This window comes from Hemicordylus capensis, chromosome 2 (genome assembly GCF_027244095.1).
Source record: "Hemicordylus capensis ecotype Gifberg chromosome 2, rHemCap1.1.pri, whole genome shotgun sequence".
In the NCBI taxonomy this organism is placed as follows: domain Eukaryota; kingdom Metazoa; phylum Chordata; class Lepidosauria; order Squamata; family Cordylidae; genus Hemicordylus; species Hemicordylus capensis.
The window spans coordinates 21453167-21470013 of NC_069658.1; the positions used below are offsets into that span (position 1 = coordinate 21453167).

At 44.9% G+C, this 16847-nt stretch overlaps 1 protein-coding gene across 6 annotated transcripts in view; it reads left to right on the forward strand.

Moving 5' to 3' along the window:
- Positions 1 to 16847, forward strand: part of NEDD4L (NEDD4 like E3 ubiquitin protein ligase) — a 397256-nt gene that overhangs the window by 173238 nt on the left and 207171 nt on the right. The gene's annotated exons all lie outside the window — the stretch shown is intronic.

The window sequence follows — 16847 nt, forward strand, 5'->3', positions numbered from 1 at the left end:
ATTATTTGCCCATTGTGGGAATGCAATCTGTAACTTGATTTTTGTGTTGTAGAAGGAAATGCTCTCCCTACCCTCCCTGCCAGTCAGTCTCACTGGATGACATTGGAATTCTAGTTATATTAAAAGAGAAATGCATATGCTTCTATTATGTGTTATGCCTCCAGACACACACTTGGTTGTCTTTTTGCTTTCCCAAATTGGAAAACTCCAACTTTTTAAGTTTTTCTTCCCGGGAAGATGTTCGTGTTCCCTGAACATTCTTAATTGACCTTGTATTGTTCCTAGCAATATCACATTCCCTTTTGAGATGCAGTGACCAGAGCTTTACAAGGTGTTCTCTATGTGGCTACATCCACAGATTTATATCCAAACCATTAAGATACTTATTTCTTTTCAGTTCCTTCCTAATAATTACTTGCATTTTAATTTGTCTTCTGTTTCTGCTCTTTTTAATGATGCAGCATATCTGATGTTGTCCACTTTCTGCTCTTGTCCCAAGGTCTCTGCGTCGGGTATTTTTTCTAGTTTGTATTCCATTAGTCACGTGTGCAGGTGAAGTCAGGACTTTTCCCTGAGATGCCTCTGGCTGCTGTGCCGATGTTCTGGTTTTACATGAGTACAGGGGAATTATGGTTCCAAGTGGATTCTTAAAACATGCTACATTGCAGCATTAATTGGTCCCTCTGTGAAGCACATCTTTGCTAGGAAGCCAGTATGGATGACCTCCCGTTATGCATGTTTAGATATGACAGTCCTTCTCTGTCTCTACAACCCTTCTCTGTCTCTCTCTAGCTACATCTCTAGAGAACTGGTGTGGTGTAGTGAGTCTAGCTGTGGGCCAGGACTTCCCTGGTTTGACACTTGCAAGAATAACAACAACAAAAAGATATGTGAAGTGCTTTGTACACTCAAAATGCACTATACAAGTGCTTGTTGATGTTTGTTGTTTCACTCTTAGAATTCCTACTCCCATACTTTCTATTCAGGGAGACACCCTGCCCCAGGGGAAAAGCCCAGATGCTTTAGGTCTCTCTGTCCAAAAGGCTGCTTGGTGATGTGCATCGCCAAAAGGCTGCATGGTGATTTATGTCCATGCATGAAGGTGAAGGTGCATCTACCATCACTCATCACTACATCACACAAATGAAGGGGAAGGTGCATCTACCATCACTCATTAAGTAGCTACCTTTCTAGGAATTTTAGTGCAGATTCCGAAATGGCAATGTCTTGTTTGGCATACTGCTTTAACCATTGGACTTAGGGATGATAATATGGTCTTTGCTTTATTTGTGAAAACATTTGGTATTCATGTTTCTCAAAATGGGGACTGATACTTTTTCAAGCAGTGAGGCATTCTGGGTATGTGTGTCCATGTGTATACACAAACAATTCAACATGCTGCACAGGTTGTAGACCTATGAACAGTTGTGTACATGATTTCCCAAACTGTGAATTGCTAGGAAAGAATCAGTTAATTTAGGTTTATTTAAATATATTCACTGATTTTAGTGCATGGCCCACAAGGTGGAGTACACTATGCTTTTGTGTATATAGTATGCAGTATGCTTTTGTATATATCTCACTGCAATATCCTGAAATGCAACCTTTAAACATCTTAAAAGTAGCAAAAAATACTATCGGCAAGTTTGAGATAAGGTTGTGTGAGAAGGAGAAGGGAAGTGGGAAGATGAGAGGCTTTGGGTGTGTCATAGATATCCTCAGTATTTATTTTTATATCCTTCCTTAATTCCATGGAACTTGGAAGAATATGTAAGGTTCTCAAGTAGTCAATTGAGACACTGAGCAGTTCCAGTCCTGCTTATTTTGGAAGGTTCTGCAATATTCTCCAACCTGTGAATTCAGACCATGTCTCAAGACTATGCTCAATGAAAGCATGAAATATCTAGTCAGCTTTCAGAAACATTTCATGGACTGAGAAATACTCTGAGTCTGGAAGGAGCTGTGGACCAGTGTTCCCTCTAATTTTTTTCATTTGTGTGCAGAATAAGTTTTGTTCTGGGTGGCAGTATCAAGGAGGTGTGCACGCACATATGTACAGAGTGGGATCTTCCTAATTCAATCTGAGTGGGATCTAAACTTTACTGAGTAGACATCAAAAAAACTTGTGTGCATGTGCACACCTTAGAAGGAAAACTGCTGGGGACCCACAAGTAAGCCAGGCAGTACTGGAGTGTCCCTTGGGCCATGTTAAGTTTGTGCTAGTGAAACAGTCCCAGAAGAACCATAGGCCAGAGGCTTATGAAAAAGGCCCAAGTCAAGTTCTTGTAGGATGGATCCATGGGCAACCAAACTAGAATCACAATTCTAGGTCACAAAGTGAAGAACCCAATTCCAGGTCAGCAGACCAGGGAATAGATGATAAGGTCAAGTGGTTCAGATAGGTGAAGCAGAATGTGACTCAGGAATCAGGGCAGCCATGAAGAGCTGGAGAGAGAGGGGCAGTCTGGACATCTAACCCATTTTTCCCAACCCCCTTCCCCAAGGTACATAAAGTAAAGTTGTGCTGTCAGGTTGGTGTCAACTCCTGGCAACCCCAGAGCCATACATAGATTAGGGGGGAAATCAGGGTACACTGCTCCCCTGAGCATTGTCTTGTGTAGCAAAGCTGCTGCATGGTTTTTTAAACAATTTTTTATCCTCCTGGTGCCTTATGGGTCCAGCCAGCTGCAATGCGCTCTACGTGGGGCTGCCTTTGTATGTAGTTCGGAAACTTCAGTTGTTTCGAAATGCAACGGCTAGATTGGTCTCCAAGAAATCTCAGAGAGACCATATTAGGTCTGTTTTAAAGCAATTGCATTGGCTGCCAGTAGGTTTTTGGGCACAATACAAAGTGCTGGTAATTACCTTTAAAGCTCTAAATGGCTTAAGACCAGGTTACCTGGGAGAGCGCCTCCTTCAGTATGATCCCCACCACACATTAAGATCATAGAGAGAAGTCCGTTTCTGTATACCTCCTCCCGCTCGTCTGGCTGTGACTCGGGAGTGGGCCTTTTCTATAGTCGTTCCTGGGCTGTGGAATGCGCTCCCTGTAGACTTTTGTAGTTTAACATCTTTACCAGCCTTCAAAAGAGCCCTTAAGCATTGAGCTAGGCTTTTAGTAATCTCGGAATGTTTAATTTTTTTTAAAATTGCTGTTTAAGTTTTTTAATTGCTGTACTCTCTGAATGTTTTACATTTTCAATTGCTGTTTTAATAGTTGGTTTTAATTTGTTTTTATTGTTTGTTTTTGTGAACCGCCTAGAGCCTTTGGAGTCAGGTGGTACATATATTAAATAAATAAAAGCCGGGAGTTTGACCGCCTGACCCTGCAGCTGACTCACTCCTTTATGCCTGGGAAGGGGGTGCCTCTTTACATTCCAGTCAGCACCATACATGAGGGAGCTCCTGGCTTTTGCTGCTGACTCAGAGAGGGTTACTATGGCACACCAGCAAGTATCACCACAGCACATTGGTTAGGAAACACTGGTCTGACCAATAGTTCTGCTACCTGGATGGCTGTGACTGCGGATGGAAAGCCTGCTTGGAAAATCTGACTACCCGAGACAGATTGCATGAGCATGCCATCTCATTGTACTGGATCAACTATGAGAGAGTTGGCTTTCTACAGGGGATGCACAAATGCATCTATGAATATCTTTGAGATTTGGCTCTCAACATCTGCCTGAATTCTTAGATCAGTGCTTAAGGAAAGTGGTGTGGGGAAAGAGCAGGAAGTGGCAGAGAAGGGATGGGCACCATGCTGGATCCTCCAATCATTTAAATCCTCTAAAATACTATCATAGGCAGTAGAAGAGGCTGGGACCTATTATACAGCTGCTCTAATAGTGGCTCCATTACAGATATGTACATGCTTAAAGTTAAGAAACCAGAAAGTCATCTTGGAAAAAGGGAGGGGTCCTCTTTTACCCTTCAGCCTCCACCCTTCAAAAGATTGCTGTTGGGTGCAAGATAATCCAGAGGTTTTGCTGATGGTTGCTTCATAGCAATTGATGCAGTGGTTAATTAATTTGTCTAAATTGTCAACTATGGTGAGGGTGGAGCCCAATTGGAAAGCAATAGGTCAGGTTTCTGGTTGTGAGAAACAATTTCACACGTGCTAATTATTTTGGAAAGGTTGATGGGTTCGTGTGTATGGGGAATCTTAATACCAATTAACTTGTAAGATATCTCTGTATGTACTGGGAAATGGGATCTGGTCATTAAACTAGGGTCCGGCAGACTAACTGTGACTAAAGTCTTTGGCAACAGAGGTGATTAGTTCCTGGAAAGGGCATGCCTGGATAATTCCAGATTGGTGACCTCAAGTGTATTTGATTAATCTATGGTAGTGACAAGCATTTAGGCTGTCAGACTACAGTTCTCATCATACCCAACCACGGTGGCTTTTGTGGCTGGGTATGATGAGTATTGTAGTCCCAAGTTTGAGGACCCCCATCCTAATTCATTCCAAAGCCTGTACATTCTTAAAGATACCCAGGAAGGTTCCCTTTTGGAGTATTGTTTAGGAGGTGAAGCCAATGCAGTGTGTCTGTTGGAATGTCAGACTACAGTGAGTCCTGAGTTGAAATCCCCATTCAGTCATGAAGCTCAGTGGGTGACCCTTGGCCAATCATTGTCCCCCAATCTAACCAGCCTCATAGCAGAGGTGAACAAATGTTGGCTCAGTTTTTCAGCCAGACAGAATATTTTACTTGTCAAGCTATGTTGGTACATTGCTCATCGGGATTTTTTTCACTCACCAGGCATCATTTCCCACTTGTCACAGACTAGTAGACAAGTGGATTTCTTCAGCCTTGCCTCAGGATTGTTATAGGGAGAGGAAGCATGTGTGCTTGCCACCCCAAGCTGCCTGGAGTAGGAAGTTTGCAATAAAAATAAAAATAAATGGTGGTTGTGTTAAATTATATCCCACCCTTCTGTATACAGTACATGCAGTTGGCTTGCAGTAAATGAGATAGAGCAATCATAATACAGACTATTGTAAGACAACATGTCTCTTGTGCACACCCACCTCCCTGTTCTGATGCCAGGAGAACATGGAAATGAAATAATAGCCAATGGTGGCACTGGAAGCCTTTCTCAGTGCAGCTCTTTTGAACAGAAGCCTATACTAACCTATAATAAATAACCTATTATTTGAATATTTAAAGCATGTGTCTGGTTAACCTGCTTATTCTATCATCTCCTTCTCATAATTACCGCCAATATCTGACTTTGGAAAATGGGTGCACTTAACAAGTGTGTAGCAGGGGTCGTAAATAATGTTCAGTTTTATGTCCATAGAAAATTAATAACATTTTATTTATTTTATTATTTTATTTTATTTTTGCATTTATATACTGCTTTTCAGGTGAACTTCCCAAAGTGGTTTACAAAAACTTAAATAAAGGACAATACATCAAGCCACACGTTTACATTTTTTACATTGGCCTTAGTCTCGCTTACTCTCTCCTCCCCTCAGAGCTGGGACAAGGAACTGGATGGTGGCAGCTCTGCAGCCTGTCTCTCTTTCTTCTCCCCTCCCCTCTGACCTGGATGGTCCCTGACTGCTCTGTGCTGGCAGCTGGGGGAGAGAAGGCACTTCAGCTGGGACAAGGAGCTGGATGGTGGCAACTCCTCAGCCTTATCCCCCAACCCCGAGTTTCAGTATGCAATGCACTCTATTTCAAAGCTATCTATTTTCCAAGGAAGGAAGACACAGTACATGTGTATTTGGCAGCAAAGCTCCAGTAAATAGTAAGGATTTGGGGGTAGGGCCATTGTTCAGTGGCAGAGCATATCCTGTGCATGCAGAAGTACACTGGTTCAATCTCCACCATTTCCATATAGAGCTGGGAGCAGAGGCGTAACTATAGGGGGGGCAGGGGGGGCACGTGCCCCGGGCGCCATCTTTTCTGGTCACGTGGGGGGCGCCACCATGACAAAAAATTTTTTAAAATTTTTTTTAAAAATTTTTTGTTAATACAAATGTTTCCTGCTCAGTGCAGCAGCGCTGCAGCAGTCAAGGGAGCGTGTCGGCGCCCCCTTCCCCATGAGCGGTCCCTTCCGTGCCGCCCGCGCCCCCCCCATTGCTTTGCTGGCGCCTGGCGGCCAGTCAGTGGCCTGGCTTGGCGGCGGCGGGCGCTTGTGAGGAAAAACCTAAGTATAATGTAGTATGTTGGGGGGGCGGGGGGCGCGGGGGGGCGCCATTTCAATGCTTGCCCCGGGCGCTGTTTTCCCTAGTTACGCCTCTGGCTGGGAGAGACCCCTGCCTGAAATTCCGGAGAGCTCCTCCCAGTCAGTGTAGACGGTTCTGAGCTATCTCTGGGGCCATTGATCTGGCTCAGTAGAAGGCAGCTTCAGATGTTCACAATAGAGTGATGAAATATTTCATTTCCTTTTATTTAAAACTAGCTGATCCAGTGCAGAGCATCTGTGGCCCTAGTTCTCCCTGTCTCTACAGTTCCCCCCTCCCTTCAGCTCCAGTCCATTCTTCTCTGGCCGGTGCTTTCCTTTCCCTCTGCCCTCCAGAAATGGTTTCCCTCGCTGGCCAGCACTTTCCTTTCCCTCTGCCTCGCTGGCAGTGGTTTTCCTCGCGGCCAGCTTGGCCACCATTTTCCTTTCCCTCTCTGCTTGCCAGCAGCGGTTTTCTTTGCCAGCCTGGCCAGCGCTTTCCTTCCCCACCTGCTTGCCTGCTGGGCTTCCGGCGCTTTCCCTCCCCACCCCCTACTTTTTTTGATTGCCTGCCAGCTGGCCACCACTGCCATTTTCTTCCTTCCCACCCATGGCTATCCAGCAGCTCTCCAACCTCTCGCAAGAGCTGCCACACATGGGATTAACCATGGGTATGCCTTAGAGAATTAAATATATCAATATTTAAACCATGCCCCTCTAGCACAGTGCTACTTGGGGCAGCTCACAACAATAACAACAATAAAATAACATACAGTCTAAATAATAGGTAGCAAAGCAGAGTAAAGCATAGGGTTAAAAACTGAAATTCCAATTAAAACAGGGTTTAAAACCCAAAGGCACTGATAAAGAACAGGTTAAAATGCCGGAAAAACCCTCTCTAAAGAGGAAGGTCTTAAGTAGGTATTAGATTGCCCTGTTCACTTTTTATGAAAACCACGGATGCTTTCCCCAGGGATAGTGCCAATTTGCAAGCTCTGCCCCCACTGCTGATGTGCCCATGAACCACACCTTCCCCACTCTCCACAGATATAGTGTTTGTTTGCTGAGACAAATTCCGTACTTGGAGGGACAGTCTCGCCATGCTTGAGAACACCAGTGTTTAGGGCACGGTGGTTCAGGGTAGGGGGTGTGCATGGACCAGTTCAGCTGCGAACCAGTCCAGCTCAGATGGTTCAATCATGAACTGCTTCAAACTGATTTGAGCCAGTTCAGTGACTCAACTGGCCCAGCTGGTGGGTTCAACCAAACCAGTCCGGGGACCTGTGGTTCAGTCCATGTTCGATTGGATTCAGACTAGACTGCGGCAACCAGTCTGTGTGCACACCTAGTGCAGGGGCAGGGGTTCCTGGAATGCTGCCCTGGGTGCTGTATAGCATCTACAGGTTTCATGATGAGTGAACAGGGCTTCTGTATCTATTAAATATATACTGCTTGTGGGTATCTGTTTTCTTATTAAAAAGAAGCATATACCTCGAGCTATTCGTTATCCTGAATCAAGCTAAACACGCTTCTTACTACTACTACTACTACTACTACTACTACTACCTAAACAGAGCCATTTCTTGCTGTTCTGTTGCTGAAACCTTACTCTAAGATCTAAAGAAACTGAAAAACCATAAATCCACCCCCCACCAATCTACTGCTGTTAAGACCAAATGATTCGCACACTAGCACTGTCTGCTGGTCCCTCAGCCATGCAGTCTGGGCCACAGACGAGAGCACTTGGAAGAAGAGCTGGTCTTGTAGTAGGAAGCATGAGTTCTTCCCTTTGCTTAGCAGGGTCTGCCCTGATTTTCATTTGAATGGGAGACTGTAAGATATTCTTCTTAGGAAATGAACTCACCAGATGGTCTTCGGTAAGCCACCTTCTTTCTAGGGATGTGCACAAAGCGTTTCATGCACATCCGGTGGGGTTGGAGCAGGCTGTGAGCAGATGCTTTAAATGGAGGAAGGCAGCCGAAACAATTCGGCTGGGGAGCTGAAAGCGTTTTGGTGCCTCAAATCAGAGGCACTGAAATGCTTCATGCACATCCCTACTTCTCTCATACCCCCATTTATACAATAGCAGTGATGATGATACTGATTTAGGATATGTAATTATTGAACTTATTTATTTAAGCCGTTTCTATCCTGGTATTTCAAAGTGCAAAACCAGCATAAGTTTTGAAAGCAGCCAGAACAAAACACACTTCAGAGGGTGGATTACAAAAAGGGAATGTTTGCGAAGCTCTTGGAACGCTCAAAAGAACTGTGTAAATACTCCTACATGATGAAGTGTTCAAGGAAATAGCTTCTGTAATTTAATTTACAAAATTCACTGCAATAAATTAATTGGTCGTTGCCACTGGCTAAGATGGCTTTAAAAGGGAATTGAACAAATTCATGGAGGAGAGGTGTATTAGCCATTGGCCATAACAGGTATTGGAACATGGAGGTCAAGGCAGTAACTTATAACATTTTTTCCCCGAGGGAGCTGAATGTGTTATGATCCTTATGGACGCATAACTGGAGCACCTGTGGGTGAGAAGGAGGTACTAGTAGACTTGGGGTAACCCGCAGATGTGTTGGTTTCACAAAAATCTGAAGGAAAAAACCTAAGGTGGCCACCAACCCACCCACCCACCCCGCCGCAGTGTAGATCAGTAGATTGGAATGCTAATGGGTTGAGGGCAGTTCAATTCCATTAGTTTGGTCGAGCTAATGGAATTCAGTGGTGAGGAGGAAGGGGTGGGGAGTCTTGAACAAAAAGAGCAGGAAATTTCACAGCTTGAAGACTACTCCCTCAAGACAGTCACAAGCTCTTCTGCTTCTCAGAGGGGATAGGTGCTTGAAACTTTCACCATGCTCAGGCACAGGCTCAAGTAACGCATGCACACTTGGAATATACGGCAGCATTTTGTTACAGGTCCATACTTGTGCCACTGAATGGTAGTTGTTGTGGGGGAAGTACAGGGAATGCCTTTCACTTTCATGCTGTGTCTGAGCTTTCCAGAAACAACTGGCTGGCCACTCTTGCAGACTTGTTCAGCAGTTACCAACCTGGGATCCGCAGAGGATGTTGGACTACAGCTCCCATAGTGCTTGTAGCCATTTTGTCTGAGGATGATGGGAGTTCCAGTAGGGGTGTGCACGGAACCAGATTTGGTGGTTCCGTTCAAATTTGAGCCAAATTCAAACCCAATTGCCTGGTGGTCCGGCCTGTTGGGTCGAACCGGTTTGAGGGCTATGCTTGTAAAAGGAAATCTGGTTAGGATTCCCCCAGGGATTTAGCTAGGGGAGAGGGGGCCTGTGTCCGCCCCTCTACTCAGCGGCCCCTCAGGATGAGGGAGATAATGAAGAAAATAGGGAGGGGTGGAGCTGGGGTGCCCTCAGGAGTTGGGGTTCTGGGTCCTTTGAACCCATCTGCTCAATTATAGCTACACCCCTGGATTCCTCTTTACAAGCAAAGGGATGGGGGGATCCTTTAAAAGTGTTCTAAGGGTGTCCAGGGGCGGCGGTGAGAGGGCACCTTATCAGCACTGGTGGTACTCCCCCCCCCCAGCAGCATGAGGATTCCTCCACTCCTTTGTTAGTAAAGGGGAATCTTTACCAGATTTCCCTTTACATGCATAGCCCTCGAACCAGGTGGACCCAGTTCAACCAAATGTAGTGGATCGCCGGCCGATATGTGGTGGTCGGAACCGGGCTGCTGCTGGCCCACACTGCTGTGGGGGAGCACTGGCGTGGCTTAGCGGAGCCACCGTTACCAAATCTGGTAAGGTGCCCTTTTGCCACCCCCTGACCACCCTAAGAACACTTTAAAATAATTCCCCCACCCCTTTGTTTGTAAAGGGGAATCCTCACTGGATTCCCTTTACAAGCGTAGCCCTTGAACCAGTCCGTATTGGACCTGGCCTGGTCCTATTTGAATTCAAACCAGTCACCTTTTTTTAAAGACCAGTGTGGTTCGACTTTGAAATGGTCAAACTGGGCCAGTTTGAAATGAATCTGGTTCGATTCAAACCAATTCTGCATACCCCTAAGTTGCAGTCCAACAACATCTGGGGACCCAAGATTGGGAACTTCTGAACTAGATCTTCATTTTCATCTCTCAGAACTCTTCTTAATTGATTCTCCGCTCCAGCGGCTTGAGCCATAATTTTGCACTGTTTTTAAAACATCAAAATGCAGGGAAGTGTCTATCTCCTTCATTGCCTTTGCCCTATCCGGTTAAATCAGTTTCGTGTTCTGATTAGGTGATTTAGTTCAGAGTACAGCTGATGACAGCACAACAGATACATCTTATTACATCAGGGCTTGGCAAATCCCAGGTGCAAGGGAGCCATGGCACCTAGAAATTTAACTGTGACAGCTAGATTCGGATATTTAGAGGTGGAGTTATTTAAAATCTTTATTTGTCCTAGGCAGCCCTATTTCTGTTCTAAGTACATAGCTTTAAAAGGACATAAAGGGTAAATGCCGATTTACCCTCCCCTCCATAATGTCTGTCACTAAGTCCAGTAACTTTGTCTTTTCTCTGGCTCCTTAGTTTTTGGCCTTGCTCCTAGATCCAAAAACAATTTGTCAAGGCCTGCAAACACAAGCAAGTAATGTTTAACCCCCTTTGAGATACTTCCTCAAGGCAGCTTGCAGTGGTGGGGGGACGACGATGACACAAAAGCTTCAGAAAGTACTATTAAAACAGTGTAACTATTAAAAAGGCAGCAATGTAAAATCAGCCTAACATCACAAACGCCTTCTCCACTCATTAAGTACTCCATGAAATGGCAGATGAAATGAGTCGGTTTGCAGCTGAATCTGTTTTGCAACACTCTGAGGCTCTACGCACGATCTGTGTGTACAGCCCAACCGGGCTCTGCGGGTAGAGCGGGCTTAGCCTACTCTCCCTGCACACGAGCAGGCACTTAGCCCTGGGCGACCGGATTGGCTGCCCACACGATTACCGGCTCTGTCACGGAGCCGGTAGGGGTGGTGGGGATCGGGGGCTGACTGGCCCCCTGAAGTCCCAAAATGCCCCACGCGAGTCTGCGGGGCATTCTGGGGAGACCCCTGATGCCAGGAGGCTTGTTCTAGCTCCCAGCTGGGTTCTCCTCATGGGTCGGTGCGGTGCAGAGCCGTGCCGTGGCAACTCACGATCAGATGAACAGGATTAGTGGAGCACGCACTCCACTGACTCCGTTTAAGAGGGGGGACATTTATGGAGTTTTGCTGCCAGGAGCCGTGCGGCCTGTTGCAGCACACGACCAGGAGAGACCAGGCAGGCTCCCTTAGCCTGGTTTCTCCTAGTCATGAGAATAACCTCTTCAGGTCTCTATACTGATCTTCAAGTCCCCTCTGTGCCTCCTTGAAGCATTGCATTGGAAGTCGGTACCTCTGAGGATTAATTCACACTGTCAGAAGTTATATAACCATTTAAAAATACTTTTCTTAGTCTGAATGCAAGAACACTTGCCCATTAGTCAGCTATGTCCCAATATCTGAAGGCTTATATAAGTACAATATAAAGAGCTCAATTATATTTACACTTGGGTTGAAGCTCTTGCTTTGTTAAGTAGCTGTTGGATGAAGGTCCCTGGTAAGAATGTACTCTGTTGTTTGGGAAAGTTTTGTGCTTCTGATAGTCTTGTGAAATGAACTGCTTCTACAAATGGCATCTCCTTAAGGGGTTCTCCACAGGAGGAACTGCTATGAAATGCTAGGTTTGTTTAAGTCCATTCTCAGTCGTTACCCAAATACTGACTTTACCTTCATCTCATTATCCACATATCCTAGCTGTTTTCTTTATGAACAGTGCTCTGGATTGTGAAATGTCATTATGGAGAGGTACACTGTGAGCACGTTCACAAACAGCATTAACTTGTAAGCAGGACCAAGGCTCTCTTATTTATTCCATATCATAAAGATGGTGAAATGGCCTCTTGAGTTTGGAGCGTTGTGGATACTAATTGGATGGTTGGGTAACCAGCTTAGGGCAGGAGTGGTCAGTTTTTTGACAGGCTAAAGCCAAAGGATAGGAGCATAGGAAGCTGCTTTACAAGGAGTTCAGCCCATCCACTCTTTTAGCTCAATACCCGGCTCACATAACTGTGCAAGGTCATGGGGATGGTAACAGTAATAGACCTGCCTGCGCAGCTGCAGGGATTTAAAAAAGAAACACTCGCTCTACGGTGGAAGTGGGTCTGGACTCCTACGCAATTGCAGGTTGCGACGATATTTCCATTATTTCCAATTGAAATATCATCTCAACCCGCAATTGCACAGGAGCGGAACAGACCTGCCTCCGCAGCAGTGTTCTCTCTAACAGGGATTCCCAGATGCTGTTGACTACAACTCCTAGCATCCCCAACTGCAATAGTTTTCGCCTGGGGATTATGAGAGTTGTAGTCAACAACATATGGGAATCCCTGTTAGAGGGAATACTGCTCCGCAGCAGTGTGGGTATGTTTTTAAATCCCCACAGCTGCACACGTGAGCCTATTGCTAACTGAGCAAAGAGGCACCTTTTAAAAAATGGTCTCCTTATTTAGCACGGGAGAGCAACTGGCCCTATCCATCCCCAGCACAGCATCCCTCCAGTGGCTGTTGCTGGTGCCTGTCTTATGTTTCTTTTGTTTAGATAGTGAGCCCTTTGGGGACAGAAAGCCATTTTATTTATTTATTTATATCTGTGTAAAACAGTTTGGGAACTTTTGTTGAAAAGTGGTATATAAATATTTGTCATATTCATATTGTGGTCTAGAATCATGCACCACAGATCTAAATGGCCAATTATACACCATAACACATGTGAGGTGAAATATAATATGAAAACTGTAATTCCAATCAGTCAATCATTTATAAATAACGGTCATGCATAGTTAAATATGAGACCACCCCCCCCAAATGCCACACTCTATCCTAATCAAACTAACAATATAAAACATGAATACAGTAAGTGATATCCAAATGAAATAACATTCAAAACACAGTACACAATATAGTTCATAATATACACACTAGGCAGTATATAACACACAATAGAAACCCAGCAAATAACTGTTTCGGAGTCTTTGCTGCTGACCCCATTGCAAAGTAAAGTTGTGCCGTCGAGTCGGTGTCGACTCCTGGTGAGAACCATGTGGTTTTTCTTTGGTAGTATACAGGAGGGGTTTACCATTGCCTCCTCCCGCACAGTATGAGATGATGCCTTTCAGCACCTTCCTATATCACTGCTGCCCGATATAGGAGTTTCCCGTATTCTAGGAAACACACCAGCGGGGATTTGAACCAGCAACCTCTTACTCCCTAGGCAAATTACTTTCCCACTGCACCATTAGGTGGCTGCTGTCTCCATTACCCTGTGCTGTGTGTGAGCCTCTCACTGAGAGTAGCTCACCAGGATTTCAGACTGGGATCTTTCTCAGCCAAACCTGGAGAAGTCAGGGATTGACGCTGGGACTTCCTGGGTGCAAAGCAGTTGCTCTGAAGGTCTGACCTGCAGACCTTCCCTAGATGGGAGTGTACTAATCAAGTGCAAACTATGGTACGTATACAGCCCACCATCGTGCTTTGAGATGGTTAGCTGCTAGTTGCGACTCCATGCAGAGCCATGGAGCAGACAGTGAAGCTGTTCCCACGACCAGTAGAAAGCAGGTTAAGGGAGCCTAGCCCTCTTTCTACTGATCGTGGGAACCACCGGGCTTGTGGGCAAGCCCGGGGTTCCAAGGTGGCTAGCCTGCTCAATCTCTCCTCCCCTTAAATGAGGTTAACGGAGCGAGTGCTCCGTTAACCTCATTTTTTTGCTCATGTGCTGCCATGGTGTGCGGCGACACATGAGTAGACCCCCAGCTGGGAGGCTACAGCCAGCCTCCTGGCCTCGGGGGTCTCTCCAGAATGTCCCACGCACTCGTGTGGGGCATCCTGGAACCCGCAGCCCCCGCTTGCTCCGTGACGGAGCCAGTAGTCGTGTGGGCAGCCGATCCGTCCCCCCCAGGGCTGCAAGCATGATTGTCTGTGGGGAGATTGGGCTAAGCCCGCTCTCCCCACAGACCCCCCAGAAGCTCTTCTCACTGATCGTGAGAACTTCAGTGGCACAGGAATGTGGGCCTGATTGGCTTCAGCTCCACCATACATCTCTGAATTGTGCTAGGTCTGGAAAGGAGGAGTCACAGAACACAGTGCAGATGTTTCCCCATCCTCACCCCACTGTTAAAAGGCCTGCGTGGACTGCAGATATTTTGAAGCCAATTAGTGCCTCAAAAGCAGCTGACTGTCCACGTTACTGTAAGCACTTTTCTTGAGCTTCTCATTGCTCCCCAAACTTATCAGGGCACCTGATTGTCAGTGTGGTAGCTTTGTTCATGTTTGCTTGTACTTCTGGACGCTGCATGTCCAGCAAAATAGCAAAACAGTAGTAGTAGCAGCAGAAATGCAGTCGACAGAAGCAGAAATGTCAAATAATCTGAGTGTTTTCTGAGATGCTCCTGCAGCAGCACAGATTTTCAGCTCTTGCTTTTTTGCAGGTTGTGGGAGGAGAGGAGATGGGGAATCTGCATGATTTAGGTCCATGTATCATAGCTGATATCATCCTTTTGACATATCAATATTAAGTTGTGTTCTGCCATTTTGTATTTCACTGCCTTCCACACATAACCACTGCTGTCAGTATCATGGTCTGTCAAACAGACTGCCTTTATCAGAGAGACTTCCGACAGGAGTCGCACTGGGCAACATAATATCTGCCTTAGAATAGCCTTGTGGAGGAATGTTCCAGAGTTCCCTTTTCTGAATGCAATACAGCTGTGTATCGTTGGCTCTGTCTTTGAAGGGAGTCCTTCCCACCTGAGTGAGTGTGAAGAGAAATGCCTCTCTCAGATAGTACATTCTTAGAAATACTATTTCTTTGTTGTTGTTGCTGCTGCTGTTGTTGTTGTTTACACAGTCAGACAGGTGCTATTGACTGGTTTGTTTTATCCAGACATCGGGTCCTTCCCAAGGACCTGGGATGGCTGAATTTTATTATCAACATTGTTGCTGTTATTATCATAGATATCATCGCAGAATATAGGCTTTCCCAGTAAAGCTGCTTTTTGTAATTGGCTGATGTTGATTTCTGTGGCCCCTATGGTGTTGAGGTGCTCTTCAAGGTCTTTTGGAACTGCACCCAGGGCACCAATTACTACTGGGACTATTTTGGTCTTCTTCTGCCACAGCCTTTCAATTTCAATTTGTAGATCTTTGTATTTTGCTATTTTTTCTATCTCTTCTTCTTCTATTCTGCTATCACCTGGTATTGCTACGTAGATTATTTTAACTTGTTTTTCTTTCTTCTCGACTACAGTGATATCTGGTGTATTGTGTGACAGATATTTGTCTGTTTGTAGCTGGAAGTCCCATAATATTTTTGCATCTTCATTTTTGACATTATTATTATTTTGACATTATTATTTCAACATTATTATTATTGTTGTTGTTGTTAAAAATGTTGCCCAGTGAATCAGGGGTGCTTTTTTAATCTAGCACAGCCTGTCCTCCGTTAATGCAACTGATTAATCAAGTTAAAGGTTGCCCTAATTGTGGGTCAGAATGTAAACTCAATGGAGAATGCAGCAATAGGGTAACTCCATGACAAGTGTATCTGTACATAGATTACACAGGAAGCTGCTTTCTACCGAGTCAGACCACTGGTCCATTGAGTTCAGCTTTGTCTACATTGACTGGCAGTGCCTCTCCAGGGTTTCAGGTGGGTCTTTCCCAGTCCTGCCTGAAGATACCGGGAATCAATCTTGGGACCTTTTGCATGCAAAGCAGCTGCTTTTCTACTGAGCTGTGAGCCTTTCACATACCCAAGTCTTCAAACACATGTCAGTCATCATGGTCATGTTTCATTTGGTGGGGTTGGGGTGTATACCTAAAGAAAAGTTTAGAAATATAACTTGTCAAATGGTCCTCATAAAAGACAGCACTGATGTTTCGGTTTTAGCTAGTTTGCTTAGTTACTGTTAACTAATGTATGGTGATGTAGTGGTAATGCAGAAAGACTGGATATATCCTCTTGTTTGGACACAATAAAAAAATTAGATTTATTCTTTCATTTTTGTGTTTTGAAATCTTGGTTAATTGAAATCAAGACAGTGGAATGATTTATATGACCCAGCAAACCAGTTTGGGTTGATAAAATCGCTGGAAATGACCGAAGTATGCATTCTCTCTCTTTCTTTCCTCCGCATTCTTCTTTTGCACCTTTGCTACCAACATCCTTATGTGTCATCTAAACCTGAAGCTGATGTCTAACAACAACTCCAAGTTCCAATAAGCCTTGGAGCTGTTTTAATAACCAGTTTTAAATAGTCTGGCTCTGTGCGGGGGCTGAGGAAGTAAGGAGCATGCAGGTTCTGGGGACTTCAAGCTACATTCCTGATCTATTCTAAACCAACCATGGTGTGTGTTTATGAGTGCACACAGAAGCAGTTTCCTAAATTAGCAATTGAAGAACTGCCAGTATATAATTCAGGACTTGTGACTTTTTGGTAGTTACTATTCCAAAAATACATTACCTCCTTCCCAATGAACATTGAAATTAACATTCTGAATACTGTATCTTAAATGCCTGCTAGTGGTTAATTTTACCATGAGGCTACGATACATGTTTTTATACAGACATTCCTTCTAGT